The following is a 15000-nucleotide window of genomic DNA, read 5'->3' on the forward strand; positions in this document are numbered from 1 at the left end:
CAGAGGGTTGGCTTTCCTTTCCCTTTCTGGTTATTTGGAACCCCCATGCCACAAAGGAAAGTTCTCTGCTTCTAGACACAGTCTTGTAAAGCAAGAAGCCTATGTCTTAGGTGCCCAAATGACCTCATATTTGTCTCCCTTGCCAGCTGATGCATTAATATTGCAGACAGTAAACGTGGAGTTTAAGTCCCTCTCCTTGAACACACGTGGGAGGCTACCAAGGAGCAGCTCCTCAGCGATGTAAATTTTGACTGCTCCATTGGTTTCAAGGGACAATTTATGTGCCCTGGGGCCAGCCCACCTCTGCTGGATCTGGCTGGGAAGGCACACATATCCTTGGGAGCACTTTTTTCCCATTCATACTTCAGTTGAGCTGCTTGCTCTGATGCATGTGGGGTAAAATGCACAACACCCTAAAAAGGTGCCCAGTGTAGGTTTGCAGGCTGGTTCTCATAAGCAAACAATGATTTTTTGGACGGATGTGTCTAATGGCAGTGAAGCTGCAGAAAGCAACAGAAAAGCTGTCAAACCATTACGGGCTGTGATTTCCTTCAAAATTCTGGCGATAGGTAACAGCTACTTCATTGTAGTAAGCTACCAAAATTTGAGAGGATGTTGGAAATAACTTAGGCACTTCTCAGAGCCCTCCTCGGGGATCAGATCAGGAGCCTCCACAGAATGCATATGGTACGTACCCTTAATGCTGCTCCCTCAGCTGGGGGCAGAGGGAGAAAGGATCAGACACTAGTTTTCAGGACAGGGTCCCATGTTTAGAAGTATCAAGACCAATGCAACCGTTCTAATATTGTAACAGTGTCAGACAACTGCTTGGCTGTGGCACACAAATCTGAAGATCCTTCAGGCAGGGACAGCTGGGCTAAGCTCGAAACCTTTTCTCATACGATGTCTAATCTGCATTAAACTTCAGCTCCATTTATACGATTAGGCTGCCACAGCGTACCTACAGACTTTGCCTGTGGTATTGTGCTAGAGTCTGATAGTGTGTTGTATTACTAATGTTCCAAGAGTAAACACACTTGTAGGAAACAGCTATAGTTCAAGGCTGCACTTTAAAAAAAATAAATGTTTCATCAGTCTTAGCAAAGGAACAAACGGCAATAACACTCTGTATCATATTTTACAAAGCTTCAAAAGAACAATGTCCCGTTGAGTGAAATTCAGTAGCATTCTGTAAACATTAATTTAAGGAAATCAATAGCCTCTGTGAGCTAAAGCCATATTGCAAGATAAACTGGCTGGAGTGCTACTTTGTCAAACAGATTTTAGTTTTCTCGGCTAGATAAAGACGGTTTCAAAACTGGGTAGCGTGTTGCAACCAAGGTTTGAAAACTATGTGGCCTTCAAACAGTCTGCTTGTTCCTACCACAAAGCTGGATAAACATACTTTAAAAATGATAAGATTGGGTCAGGATTGATTTTACTTTCAAATTTTATATAAAGTAGAATTCTTGGTGAATGTTTGTTTGGATTTTTTTGATCCTAATTATGAGCACAAATAAACAAGTGCAGCACAGACAGCTCAAGATGTCAGGCTGCCAGGAGAGGTTAAATTAACCAGAGAGAGGCAGCTTCTTTTCTTTTCTTTTCTTTTCTTTTCTTTTCTTTTCTTTTCTTTTCTTTTCTTTTCTTTTCTTTTCTTTTCTTTTCTTTTCTTTTCTTTTCTTTTCTTTTCTTTTTTTTTTTTTTTTTTTTTTTTTTTTTTTTTTTTTTTTTTGCAATTGCAGGACTTCATGGATTTAAAAAATCTTTATTCATGTTGACCTGGTGGGCGACAAGTCATCTTGCCAACTAGGAAAGCCAAAATCTCTAGTGGACTTGGGATCAGAGGTCTTCAGCTGGTGAAGGCTGCTCACGTTGCAGAGAGCAAGGTCACGGTGATGGGAGGTAAACAGGCCGGAGGGATGAGTGGGAGGCCAGACCATGCTTCTGGCCCGATGATCTGGATGTGGCAGGAGTGAGGGGCTGTGCTGGGAACCTCCTAACCCAAGGATGAGGAGTAAATAACCTCTATTACAGCCAGTGATGGAGAACCTCTCTGGGATAAGGAGAGCAGCCTCACTATGTAAAGCTCTAGGTCAAACAGCTTATGCAGCAGTCCAGAACAGCGTATGTACAGCAACAGCAGGTGATTCAGGGGAAATATTTTTGCTGAGAAAACAAAGTATAAACTAGATGTTCACAAGTACCCCAAATACTCTGACCTGAGCCGATGATGGAAACGAGATCCAGTGTAAAAGATGAGTTTGGGGGGCATGACATAACCTTCTCAAAGAAGGCACTTGAGAAAGTCTACATACATAAACCATACATCGCCTTCAGCCTCTTACATGAGGAAGATTTAAGCTTTAAGATTTAAGGCTTTTGGGACAAGCTGGCCCCTAAACATGTGGACACCTTTGGGGGGCGAGCTCTTCTCAGACTCTCCATCCTGTAAGAGATCAGTTCTTAGGGTAAGTCAGAAGTAAAGCAAGGCATCTTACTACAGGAAGCCACCTTTTTCTGTGGTCTTGCAGGGTGGCTGGTAACACCAGGAACCAGCCCCTTCCTGAGGTTCATCCCCGTGAGCTGGTGAACTCCCCCTTGTTGAAGAGCTAGAAGAAGCTCTTCTTTCTCCCCTGTGTACTCACACATTCACTGATTCCTCTGCAGACTGGGCATTCACACGATCTGCAGCTGCAGGCACTCATGTGCCATGGTTTCCAGGATATCCCTGCCCAGAGCTTCCCTGTTTTCCTGTGCTTTCAGGGGCAATGTGTGTCTAATATCTCCTGGGAGCCCCAGCTCTTTGCACCTTTGCCCAACCCTTCACCTCCCATCACACACATGGTGAGCTGCTGCATGGAACCATCTCAGTGCCGCAAGTTGGTGTGGCAGCATATCAAGCAGGAGGCTTTGGCTTCCACACAGAATTTGGAGGCAGGTTTTGGAGTAAGTTGCTACACTTTTTGGCGTGAAAGCCATGGCAGCATATGGCCCAATGTTCTCAGTTTAAGTCTGACACTTAACATTATTTAACAGTTTCTGTGTTAGGTGCTTTATAAGGTAAAGGAAATTAACAATTTTCAGCTAATTAGATCACTCAATTGGCTGAACATCCTGGACACCTCTTAGAAAAAAATAGGTTGGCTCAGCTGACGGAAAGGCTAATGCCTCTTCCATTATCACTTATGAGGAGAGGGAAATAGTTGGAAAGGATGTTTTTATTTTAAAAACACAAGTGAAAAATATTTAAACTATTGGACACTTCAGTAAACACACTTTGCACTCCTCCAAAACCTTTACAGGGAGCAGATGCCAGTTTGCCCACTGCTACTTGTACCCCGATCCCTTGACTACAACTGCAGCCCTCTGGTGCCACCATGTTTAGTGCCTTCAGGCTTCCTCACACAGCTCTTACTGAGTGACTCTGTTAAGAAGCAGATTTTTTTGGAACGAGAAAAATATGAACCGGGAGTTGGGTGGATGCTCAACACAGTCTGCCAGCCTCAGTGCCACAGGACGGTGAGCCCACTGCTGTGGGACAGCAGCGACACTGCAGCGCTGAGCCTGGTGTGTGGGAAAAGTGTTTGTCTGAGCTCTGCTCAGAAGAGAAAAATTAGGAAAGAGATAAAGGTTTCTTATTGCAGTTACTGTTGCGCTGGATTTTTTTCACTCTGTGAAAAGCTGGAAAACACGTGGCCCTTGAATGATTTAAGAATGCATTTTGAAAGTGCTTGCTTGAAACAAAGCTGAGATGCCTTATCCTTCATGTGAGGTTTGGGGCACTACTAATCTACCACTGGCTCACTGTTATCTCCTCTGCCACGCTCACAAAAAGGAGGGAGAATGGGCATTGACAGTGGGGCTGCTGAGATGTCTGATAATATCAGGGAAGTGAAAGTGGTAGTGCAGTGAAAATGGATACTATGTGATACATTAGATTTAATCACTTGCATTTCAATTAAGCTTTTCCACAAATAAAGAATGGGAAAAACACTGCAGGCTCCCTGTACAACAGGAGGTAGGTTGCTGAAGCTCCCCATCCCCTGCCTCGACCCCTGTCCCATCTCACAGTGCACAGAAGGCATCTTGCCCCACAGGGTCTCTGTGGACACTGCTGTGCCCGTGGCTCAGGCAGCAAACCTATCCATCACAGAATGTTATGATCTGCTGCAAACACCATGGCCTCAAAGCATCAGTTTTTAAGCACAAAACTTGGTAACCAGATCTGAGAAGATTAACATAAAAGACTTTCCATTTTATGATTTATTTAGACTTCTTGGACCTTCCAATTCAGTTCTCCCCTTTCCCCATACTCAAAAATCATCGATAGTATTTAGCTGGAGAGATGATTATCAAGTCTCCTTTTCTGCCTTACTGATAAATTAGAACTGCATGAGATGTAGAAGCTCCTAATGGAAACTCTGATTGCCCTTAGCGTACTACATTGCCAATGGCACTGCTGCAGAATGGAAAAATCACTAAGGTTCCTCTGGCTTGTGATAGTTGGGTGTTTAGTATATGTTGGGGAATGGAAGGAAGGATCACAGAAAGTTCACACCCAAGAAGGTGTATCGTTCAAAACGTGAAGGAGAAATAAAACTCATACGCCCAATAGTCTGACTGTAACTCAGCCCCACGATAGGGAAATGCAATCTGCTGCCAGAGGCTGCCTACAATGCCAAGTGGCATATTACATACCCTGCTGCCAAACTCTGGCAGGTATTAGATACAGGTGCCCACAGAACATCTGTCCAAGAAGGTGAGCATGAGGATGACCACCCAGGCCTGGCCCTGCTGCAGGACCACAGGATGCTCATGGCACAGCCTCCTGCTCACAGCAGCCTGCTGGGGTGAGATGTGTGGCTCGGAAGGACTAGGAGGCACAGTCTGCACTGTGAGGACCTTCACCAGCAGGGCAGCCTCTGCTTTCATGGCTTAATTCCATGCTGAGCAAGGCAGGCAGTAACTGCTGGTTAAACTGTGGGTCTCTATATAGGTACTTTGCAGACCTTGTATGTAACGATTTTCTGAAGCTCAGCAGAATTTGGCCTCTAAGATGAATCGTTAACACTGTAGTAGAAGCACCAATTAAAGGCTTATATATCTAAAGAACATCTTGTAACGTGTAAAAATGTCATAACAGCGAGTAAACATCTATAAGCGGCATTGCTTCCTCTTGCTTGCTCTTCCCACCTCTCTGCATTGCAGTCACCTTTATCTTCCGTGCCTGCCCCTGACAAAGCCCCAGCAGTTACCGGAGTGCCCTTTCCCTGCTCGCTTTGTGTGTGCTGAGGCTGGGAGGCAGGGATGGAAGCAGGTGGTGGTTAATCAGTCTGGCAGGGAAATGGCCAGTCACTGGGGTCCTGTTGGGGATGGTATGAAGGTGGTAAGCATGCCCTCTGGCATCAGGAGACCTTTCCTCTCTCCCACGACAGAGGGTAGGGGCTGCAGAAGGAAACTGTGCATGGTTTGTGGAAATTGGGCATGGCCTCATCCAGGTTGCAGGCACAGAACTATGTGCTCCATGGCTGGGCCTACCCAGGGTCAGTCAGCTTAGTGAGCTGGGAGACGAAGTCCTCAATCCTAATGGACTGAGCTCCCCGTCCCTAAAGAGGTTTGACTCCTCTTTAGACCTCACGGAAGGAAATGGTGCGGCTGTAGACAGCACTGGATGAGATAACCTCAGGGCTAGGCCTGATGGAGCCAGTCCTCTCTGCAGTTGTCTGAGATAAGCCATTCAGCTTCTTCCTAAACACTGATACTTAGCGCTCAAAGAGCTTTTTTTTTCAGTTCAGTTGATCCCCCCTCTCTACCATTAAAAAGTTTCTAAAGTTGTAGACTGCTGTGTTAAATACATTTATGTGCCTACACCACTGTAGTCACCTAAGTCCCCTAGGTCTTTCTGCTTCCTGCTCTTCTGCTCTCCACATAGCCTCTCCATTACATGCAGAAGCAAATTCCAGGCCACATCTCATAAGCAGTTTTGGACTACTGCGTAGCTACACATTGTTCTGAAGGTACATTTCTACTTGTGCCTTGAAACCGTGTCCCTTGGGGGCGGTCCCTGAGTTCCTCTGATGGCACAGTGAAACAAGGCAGCAGCAGGCTGCGTAACTTCCCCCTCTGCAGATAAGAAGGATGAACCTTGCCCCTTCCAGATCTACAGGGAGAAATCATCTCCGATATGCTGATTAATTTCAGACGGCTCTTCTGGCTGTCCCTCTTCCTCTCACCCACCCACACTTACATCAGGAAAATGTGGGGATCTTTCTCTGCACAACCAATTTCAGCAATACGCCAAGTGACGGGCTCTGTGTAACTATGGGAGAAACAAACTCCCTCTCTCTTGGACTGAAAAGGATTTCTTAACTTCAGTCCTTGTGTTACTATCACCACTTCAGTATGACAGCGACCTGTGGTTCCCAGCTTCTCTCCATCTCGTGTAGGTGGCAGCCCCACACTCCCACAGACCTCTGCAATATTCTGCCATTGCTACCTCAGACTGAATATTTCAGTCTCACAGATTTAACCATCTCTTAAAATAGTGTCCGCACTGCATCAGGCTGGAAAATAGTACAGGCTGTGAAGCTGTTAAATCTCTCCCATGGTTTCCAAAGGTTATACAAAATCCTTCATTCGTATTACAAGAACTTAACTCTTGTCCATTCTAAAATACGTTGAAGATACCAAGCAAGCTTAAAGGTGACATATTCAAAACCTTACAGGATGGGCAATCCCATCTGTATGACTTCTGCTAAAGTCAGTCACATAGCCCAGACCCCACACTGTGAGATGGTATCAGCTGGAACCTCCTCTTTTGGCAAGGGCCCCTTACAACAATAAAAACAACACCTCCCTCCTCCCCACAGCCATGGACAGGATGGCTCTGTAGCTCCAGATCCAGGTCTGCATTCAATTTTTTTTTGTTTTAAAATAAACAAATTGAACTTTTTTTTTTCATTCAATTGACATTTAACAGATATTCACACACTTGACTTTATGCAACAAAAGACAGCTCTTCAGTTGGCATGGATTAATTAGCTCCAATGACTGCTGGAGCTGATTTACACCAAAACCTGAGAATCCAGCCCAGAATTTAACTCAGTGTCATGGAGAAAAAGTGTGAGGTGGGTGGGATGGGGATGGAAAAAATCTTATGAAGCTAGTAGCTAACCCACTATTTCAGATCTCTCTGGTATGACAGTTATATAGAAGAGCTTCGATAAAGTTTAGAAGATCAAACATTTTCCTCAATTTTCACAGTACAAAACGTTCTATGCCCTTTCATGTGAAAAAGGAGTGAGAACACACAGCATATAAGAAATGTCGGTCGATCGAGTCTTGTGAACACCCTCTTCTTTTACGGCTTTCCCAGAAGTTCTGAATGAGAAATTTAACTATATTGTCTACAAGAAAGGAAGAAGGTCTAGAAAAGCATGAGCGACTTGCATGCTACCCATTACCCCATTACCACAACTAGGGTTTGCTAGCTGGTAAGAAAAATTATATTTGTGTTAGGTTGTTTGTTTTTTTCTTTATTATCAAACGCCAAGTTTTAAAATGTTCCTATTCACTGAAACTGTGTAGCCTCACATATTCTTTTGGTACCGGACAAATTGAAAAGGATTTAAGCTCAGAGGGATAAGACTTTATGCTAGCAAGGGACAACATGGGTTAAAATTCACCTTGCTTCTCACTCCTCATCCAGGATAGATTTTTGGAGAACGACAGACATCTGGAAATCAGTTTTACATAGAAAAATAGAAAACAGGGAAGAACTAGGAAGATGAATAAAGGCTCATCACAGACACAAAAGAACAGAGCAAAAAGAAGCTTGGATTTGGGTATTCTTGTCTGGCAAGGAGGCAGGCAGTAAGGCTAATGAAGCATTTGCGATATGGGACGTATGCCAGCGTAACAAAGAAGATGTGCATCAGCTCTGCAGATGTGCCAAAGCCCCCAGAGCAAAATAATGACATAATCACCATCAGTGTCACAGACCAGACTGTACACAAGGTGACATGGGAGAGAATAAATAAGAGTCTTTAGAGGCCTGCAGTACACACACGGGAAGGAACAGCCATTCCTCACAACTGCCACAAGAGAGTGGCGAGAGGTTGGGGATAATGTGTGCAGCTAGCAAAAGAAATCTTGAATTGTGCAAGGCTAGCGCACGATAAATTGGTGCTTTTCTCCATCTCCAGTTGACGTTTCAATTCCCACTACCCCTTGTTGAATGCAAAATGAAATGACAAGTAGGAATCGGAAGACTTTGCCAAGTTTTTGTTTTGTTTTGTTTTTGCCTGTTTTTTTTTTTTTTTTTTTGGAAAAGGGGTTGTTTTGTTTGAGAAGAGGATGGGGCAAGAATGAGTACCAGTAAATTACTGTTAAAAAAACAACAACAACAAAAAAAAACCAAACAACGAAAGACCAGACAAAAAGCTTCACCCAAGCAGAGCACAGCACACTGCCGCTCCATGCACTCACAGGCGCACGCACAGAAACCCTGCACTATTCAGCTGGAACAATCCTAGTATTCCCCCAAAGCAAAATTAGAAACAAACAAGGATGGGTTTGGCTTTTTTCGGTGGCTGTGCTTTCTGGTTTACTGTTATTCAGGAAAGAAAGCAGGAAAAATCCCACTAAAATATTTTTCCACGCTAAAAGACAAGATTACTATTTTATTGATCAGTAATAAAACACCGCTTAGGGCAATTTAGTACTTAACATGTTATTTGCGGTGGGGAGTAATCTGAAAAGCTCTGAGTAGCCTTAAATCGTTTCCCAACAGCTCTCCCTGTGTAAAAGCAAGCGTCTGCCTCGGTACAGCTGTGCGACTCGGTGGCACGTTTTTTTACAGGACTTTTTGCCCGTTTCTAGAGGGAGCATCTGTTTGCTGAAACAGAGCAGCCCGCCCTTCGCCACGGGCCCGCCTGGGCAAACGGTGACAGAGCAGGGGACTCGCTGCAGGCGCCACCAGGACGCTGGCAGAAGGAACACTCAGGCACGTAATGGTTTGCAGGATCGGGCCCTCCAAGAGGAGCTCAGAAGAACAAAGCACTTGGCTTCACCAGTGTCCCTTTTCATTGCTTCTAATGAAAGATTCATAAGAATAACTTTAATTTTTTATGATCTTTTTTTGCATTACTGTATTAGCTGCATCTACTTTGTACGCGATTTCTTCTTAAATACAGAAAACCTGTTTCCAAATGCCAGGCCTAATAACTTAATTGTGCAATAATTGATCTCGATTGTTGAGCAGTCCTTCTTTGCATTAAGGAAGTGAGATGGAGCCCAGAAAATGTTCTACATGATTATCCCTTTTCGTAGCAAAGTGATGCATTAATTAGGAATACAGGTAAAGATCTGACGTGGAGTCCTATTTTAATATATATTTTTTTGAGATTAAAAAAAATATTAAAACCTCCGTAATTTGCTAGTAAAACTGCTCAGTGGAAGAATGATTGTATTTGTCTTTTTTGGCTTCGCCCAATTAATTGGAGCAGTAACATAACGATCGTTAATAAACAGCTCTAATTTGACTGTACTTCTTGCGTATCTACTAACCGCATCGTATCTTTGTGTAGTGTACCATAAGGGGAAACAAGGAAGCATGTATATAATTTTGTCCTGTTTTATGTGAAGTTTAATCATTACACCACAGAGGAGTCTCCAAATCAATTGCAAAAGGTGCAACAGTATTAATAATCTGTTTAGCCAACTCTGGCTTCTTTGCACTTTGATGTTACGAGCAGAGGCAGGATGAACCCTGGCAGTTTTTTTTCATTGGCAAGTGTTTGTGTCTATTACAGCTTACACCAATGTTTTCTTTTATGCTTTTTCTACTGTGCCCCCTTTTTCCTCCTAAGATTAAAGAAACAAACAAACAAAACCAAACAAAAGCGCAGATCAACTCAACAGACGAACCAACGCTTATTTGGCACATTTTGATCAAAGTGGACTGATCGAATTTTTCATTTATTTACCAAAGTTTCACGGCAGCCCTTCTTCATAATGACAGCAGCGTTGCCATTTTTTTTTTTTCTCCTCCACATAAAATAGAAGGGGTTCTGAGAAAGTTTTTAATTAGCTAAATAGGTCTGTGTAATCCAGATGAAATAAACACGCCCGTTTGAAAAGGTTGTTAGAACTTTTGCAGCCATTTAATCCATAGATGGCTGAACACAATGATACCTTCTGCAGACAGCACCGCCACCACCAGCAGCTGTTAGAAGAGAGCTTGCTCCCTGCTCCTATTGATAACCCTTTGTGGAACGAAGAAAAAGAGCTGAGGGAAGGAGAACTGAATGTCAGACAATAGACATCGCTACACACACTGTCTCTGAACTTTCCTCATCTCTGAAGGACAATTAATTATGAAGGCCTTTGGGGTAGGTCGAAGCAAGGGAAAACCTACTGCTGGCCCAGCACTCCAGCCGCTATCTCTGTGTTTGTTAAATGGTCGTGCCTGTTGGGGAACCAGAGTAGCAGCCACCAAAATAGCCAATAGATCATTTAGGAAAAAGAGAGCAAAAGATTTTTTTTATGTGTGCCTGTCCTTGTATAATTCTATTCTCACTGTGAAATCATCCATACACAAAACACAAGGACAATTTTTTTTTTTTTTTTTTTTTTTTTTTCAGAAGAGCCACAGGGTAGGTTACAGTCAGAAACGGCCTCTCAGTGGTGTGTTAAAAAGGATGGTCTTTTCACCAAATCATTTCACAGAGGCAAAACAGACAAACACAAAGAGTTGAGACTTTTTCTCCTACATTAAATAGAGTAACTGATAAGGTCAGACATATGATACCTAAAGACATGAATCTGTGAACTCTTGAAGTCAAAGGACTTCTCTGTGCAAAGGAACAATCTTTCAAAGGAAATAGATCATAGAACTCCACTGAATCCCCTTTAAACTTTATGAAGCAGGAGGAGAAAAAGCTCTAAGTAGGGAAGCTTGACAGAAGAGCCTTGAACTATTTTCTGAAGGAAAGATGAGACCCTCCCTAGGCTGCCACAAAACATCTTTTTTTTTCTAAAGGCTCTTCTGAACTTTGATATGTGCCAAGACACCGCTATTGAAAGCTGTATAATTATGTGCTATAGCCACTGTAGAAAATGCTTTGTTCACCACAACAAAGAACAATAAGCAAAGTAAAGTGACATTACACTGTATCTTTTTCTTTAAGAATGTTGAGAAAGGTCACGGAACGTTATAACTAATAAAGCTGTTGAGTAAGGAAGTTTAAAGTTGATCTTGCTGTGCTTAAATGTAACCCAATGACAAAAAGGCAGAGGGAACTAAAATTGTAATGACATTAAAAAATAGATCATATATCAATGTGCCAACTTCATTATACAAACACCTTGAATCCAGAGGACACAAACATAAAAAACGAGCGTAGTCCTGCAACAGTATTCCTTCTGTGATTCCCTCCCTAATAGCTTCCAACTACAAGCTGCAGTTCCACCAACTGCAGAAACTGATTAAGCGGCATTAATTGATACATGCATGGCACGATCCTGCTACTGAAAGCCATGGCTTTTCTTACTCAATTTACAAATCGACTCCGATTCCTGTGCAGTTTTCAAGGAAAGCTTTACTGTTTCACAAGAGAGCCTCCTCAAAATTTAGAAAACAAAACAAAACAACACAAAAGGAAAAAAGACCTGAGGGCATCAATTAAATTTCCTGACAGCAAGATTTTTGAGTGAGAAAGAAGTTCCATCTAGAGATAGATGTCAGTTTGTTTTTTTTTCTCTAGAGGTATCAGGACAGTTAAGTTTGCTATTCTAACACTGCAGATTCAGCTTTATTCTCCTTGCTGCAGACTGCAAGAGAGAAGCATTCCTACTTTTCCTTTAAGAATGTGGAGAACGATGTTGAAACACGACAACAATAAAGCCCTTGAATGAGGAAGTATACAGCTGAGGAAAAAAAATGCAAGGAGTGTAATACTAAAATAAACAACTGTCCCATCAGCCTGGGCCCACTTCTGGTCCCATTACAAGTGCTCAGACTGTGCTGCTGCACTTTGTAGAGGAAGGGCATGCAAGCTCAAAGATGGAAGTTTGCAGTTACTGACTTGATTTTCACTTCTCTTGAGACCACTTTACACTGCTTGAGTTGTGTAAAGGAGCGTTAGGGTAGTTATAAATTCTCCTTTACAGTGCCTTCATAAAAGCAAGAAATACGCATACAAGGTCTCAGTTTAGACCAGAATCAAATTAGAAAGCTTTAACTTTTCTGATGAGTGCCAGTTCAGATTGAGATGAATCCTGCAGATGCAACTGGGAAAGTTGAGTGGGGTTGGACCAGATAATCTGCAGAGGTCCCTTGCAACCTCAAACATTCAGTGTGATTCTGTGCGTGTGACATGAGTTCCTAAAATAGTCACACGAGTGGCCAGAATTTTCAGTCATTTAGGATGTTTTCATTCTTGGATGCAGAACTGGGCACACATCATCAGAAAATGGACCATCGAGGACCTCCTGACAAAGTGGCTCTCATTAACAGATTTCCAGTTAAGCATCCCAAAATGGAACTGGCCTAAAACCATCATCACTTCTGAAAATGTTGGCAGCCAATGTTTCTCTCAAGGGTGTGCAGGGCACTTATGTGACAGGGTTATTACTTGGACTTTATAGGTGGTGGTGTTTGAATTGTTTTAAATAATCACACCGACGTTTACGGGACTAACTCAAAGTGCATTAAGTATGTTCTGCTAAGACAGCAGCACAACTGGCCTTAATGAGGTTCTTCCCCACCAGCATGGCTCTTGCCTGGCAAAAGTAGAGCAGACTTCCTAAAAATTGTCTCCCCTCTTCTAGATGATGACATGTGCCAGGACCAAGAAACAGTTGCCATGTCAGACCTCAGTGTAATAGTGCAGCTTGGCTATCATGATCAATCTCAGAAATCACATCTGCAGAAGTGGGTACACTCCATGCTACAGCGGACTCACATCTGGTGGCTATGCAGAGGAGCGTGGTGAGTGCACAGAGCAGGTGGGAAGGCACAGAGCAAAATGCCAGGCATAGGAATGGGAGCCTGATTTGTTCAACAAGCACAAGAAAAAGGACTGGGGTGTTTTGCAGGGATGTTAATGTATGGAGAATGACGGTAACTACAAAAAAACATCAGGGAGCAAAAGTGATGGAGGAGCAGGAGCCAAAGCAAGGCTGAAATCCAGCTGTTGTCTTCAGGCCAATTTCTTTTGCTTCTTTTAAGTAAATAAATAATTTTCTAACCATATTTTGATTTAAACTTACAGCATGGTGTCTCCCTTGCTTGAAACCATTTTGTCACAGTCATAACTGTGAGTTCTGATATCTTTTAAGAAAGATTTTATAAGAGAGCCACAGAACCATTTAGGATTTTTTTTTCTTGTGATGCATAGCAACAATACCTGACTTTAATTATTGCAGCTGGCATTCAAGAGCCTATGGCAACATCACAGACAAGACAGATATCAAGTGGCATAGCAAGCTGTCCTCTCTTTCTGACCAACTTCAGCACTTGTGCTTGGACACTGACATTTGAGGCTTTCATTCACCAGTACAAGCCACCTTCTCCCTCCCTGGGCAGAACTGCCCCAAAACAGAGAAGCATCTTCATTCTTCATGGAAAAAAATAAAGAAAAAGTTGTTTTTCCAGCTTTCAAATCTTAGTTCAAAATTATTGTGTGCAGCTACATTCAGCACTGTTTATTCCAGCAAATCATATAGCAAGAATGAGAAATGTGGAAGCAGCTACACACGTGTACACATATGTGCACACACAAACACAGGCAGAGCTGTGTGGCTGGAGGAGGTGGTGTATCTGGCTCTGGCTCGCAGCCATGAGGGTACAATGGCAAGGCTAAAAATGATAGGGCATGTGGTTTGTTAAACATCTTATTTGACTTTGCTTAGAGCTGTCAGTTTCAGTGCACGGGAAACGAAACACAGTGTCACAGATTCCTAAGTAAATCAATGGCACAACTAGATATGGACTAAATGCACATTTTAGCTTTATTTTTTTTTTCCTAGTTGTCAACTTAGGCATATTTAAGTATATGCATGAATTTCACCCAAGAAGAGACAAGGAGGAGGGTTTAGGAAGGGTAGGGTAAGTGATTTAAGAGGAACAGTCTATCAGACTAATCAGAAGATCAGCAATGTATCACCGAAGTATGGGTGGAAGAAACTTTGATGACACTAAATATGGCAAATGCTCAGTTTGCTAAATCCCTTGGGATCCAGTTTCAACATTACAGTACTTGTCATTTTTGGTTTGCAGCTTGTGGGGGAGGGGTTAGGCATTTATTGGCAAAAGTTACATAGGCTATACTAAAAACTGCACCATACAGTTTAATGATCTCGTAACTGCTGGATTTTCACTGCAAAACCAAGAATTGAACCTCTGAGAAATTCTCATTATCTGAGATAACACAGAAAAGGCTTTGTGAAAGGATCTGCAAATCACTGTCTTTTGTATGATGTCTGAAGGCCATTTCCTCCAGCACTGGGGAAAGAAGCAAGGAGCTCCTTTCCCACCAACAGTTAGACCCATTTACCAAGGAGGCAGCCAACAATGGCAGCACTAAACAAATTAGACTTGCATTTTCTTATCTCCCTGAAAACATCTATATGATCCCCATGCTTCTTCACTGAAGCAATCTGCTGACATTAACATTGCAACAAATGTTTTGAAACAAGTATCTGAAATTGTAAAGGACCAAGAATTGTAGAGAGCAAAGAGCATTTCAATCTATTTCCTGCAAACGGGATTACAGTTGCAACGAAAAAGAGGAAAAGCCTGAGGGAGTTTAAGAACATTCTGACAGAAGAAAAGCTAGCAACTCTTATCCCTTTGCATGTTTCTCTTTCTTTTCCTGCATCTTCCCGTTACATCCTGGCGTACACAGAGCCTGGCCTGATCCCTTCAGGTGCTGGGGCACAAATCTGGTATTGCCAGCTGTGGTGAATGGCAGATATACAGACATCCTCTGCACC

The 15000-nt window shown here is 42.7% G+C and overlaps 1 protein-coding gene across 1 annotated transcript in view; it reads right to left on the bottom strand.

The window, feature by feature from the left end:
- Positions 1-15000, bottom strand: part of PROX1 (prospero homeobox 1) — a gene marked incomplete at both ends in the record, with an annotated part of 35490 nt that overhangs the window by 5940 nt on the left and 14550 nt on the right. The window lies entirely within an intron of this gene.

This window comes from Tetrao urogallus (genome assembly GCF_951394365.1).
Source record: "Tetrao urogallus genome assembly, chromosome: 2".
Taxonomy (NCBI): Eukaryota; Metazoa; Chordata; class Aves; order Galliformes; family Phasianidae; genus Tetrao; species Tetrao urogallus.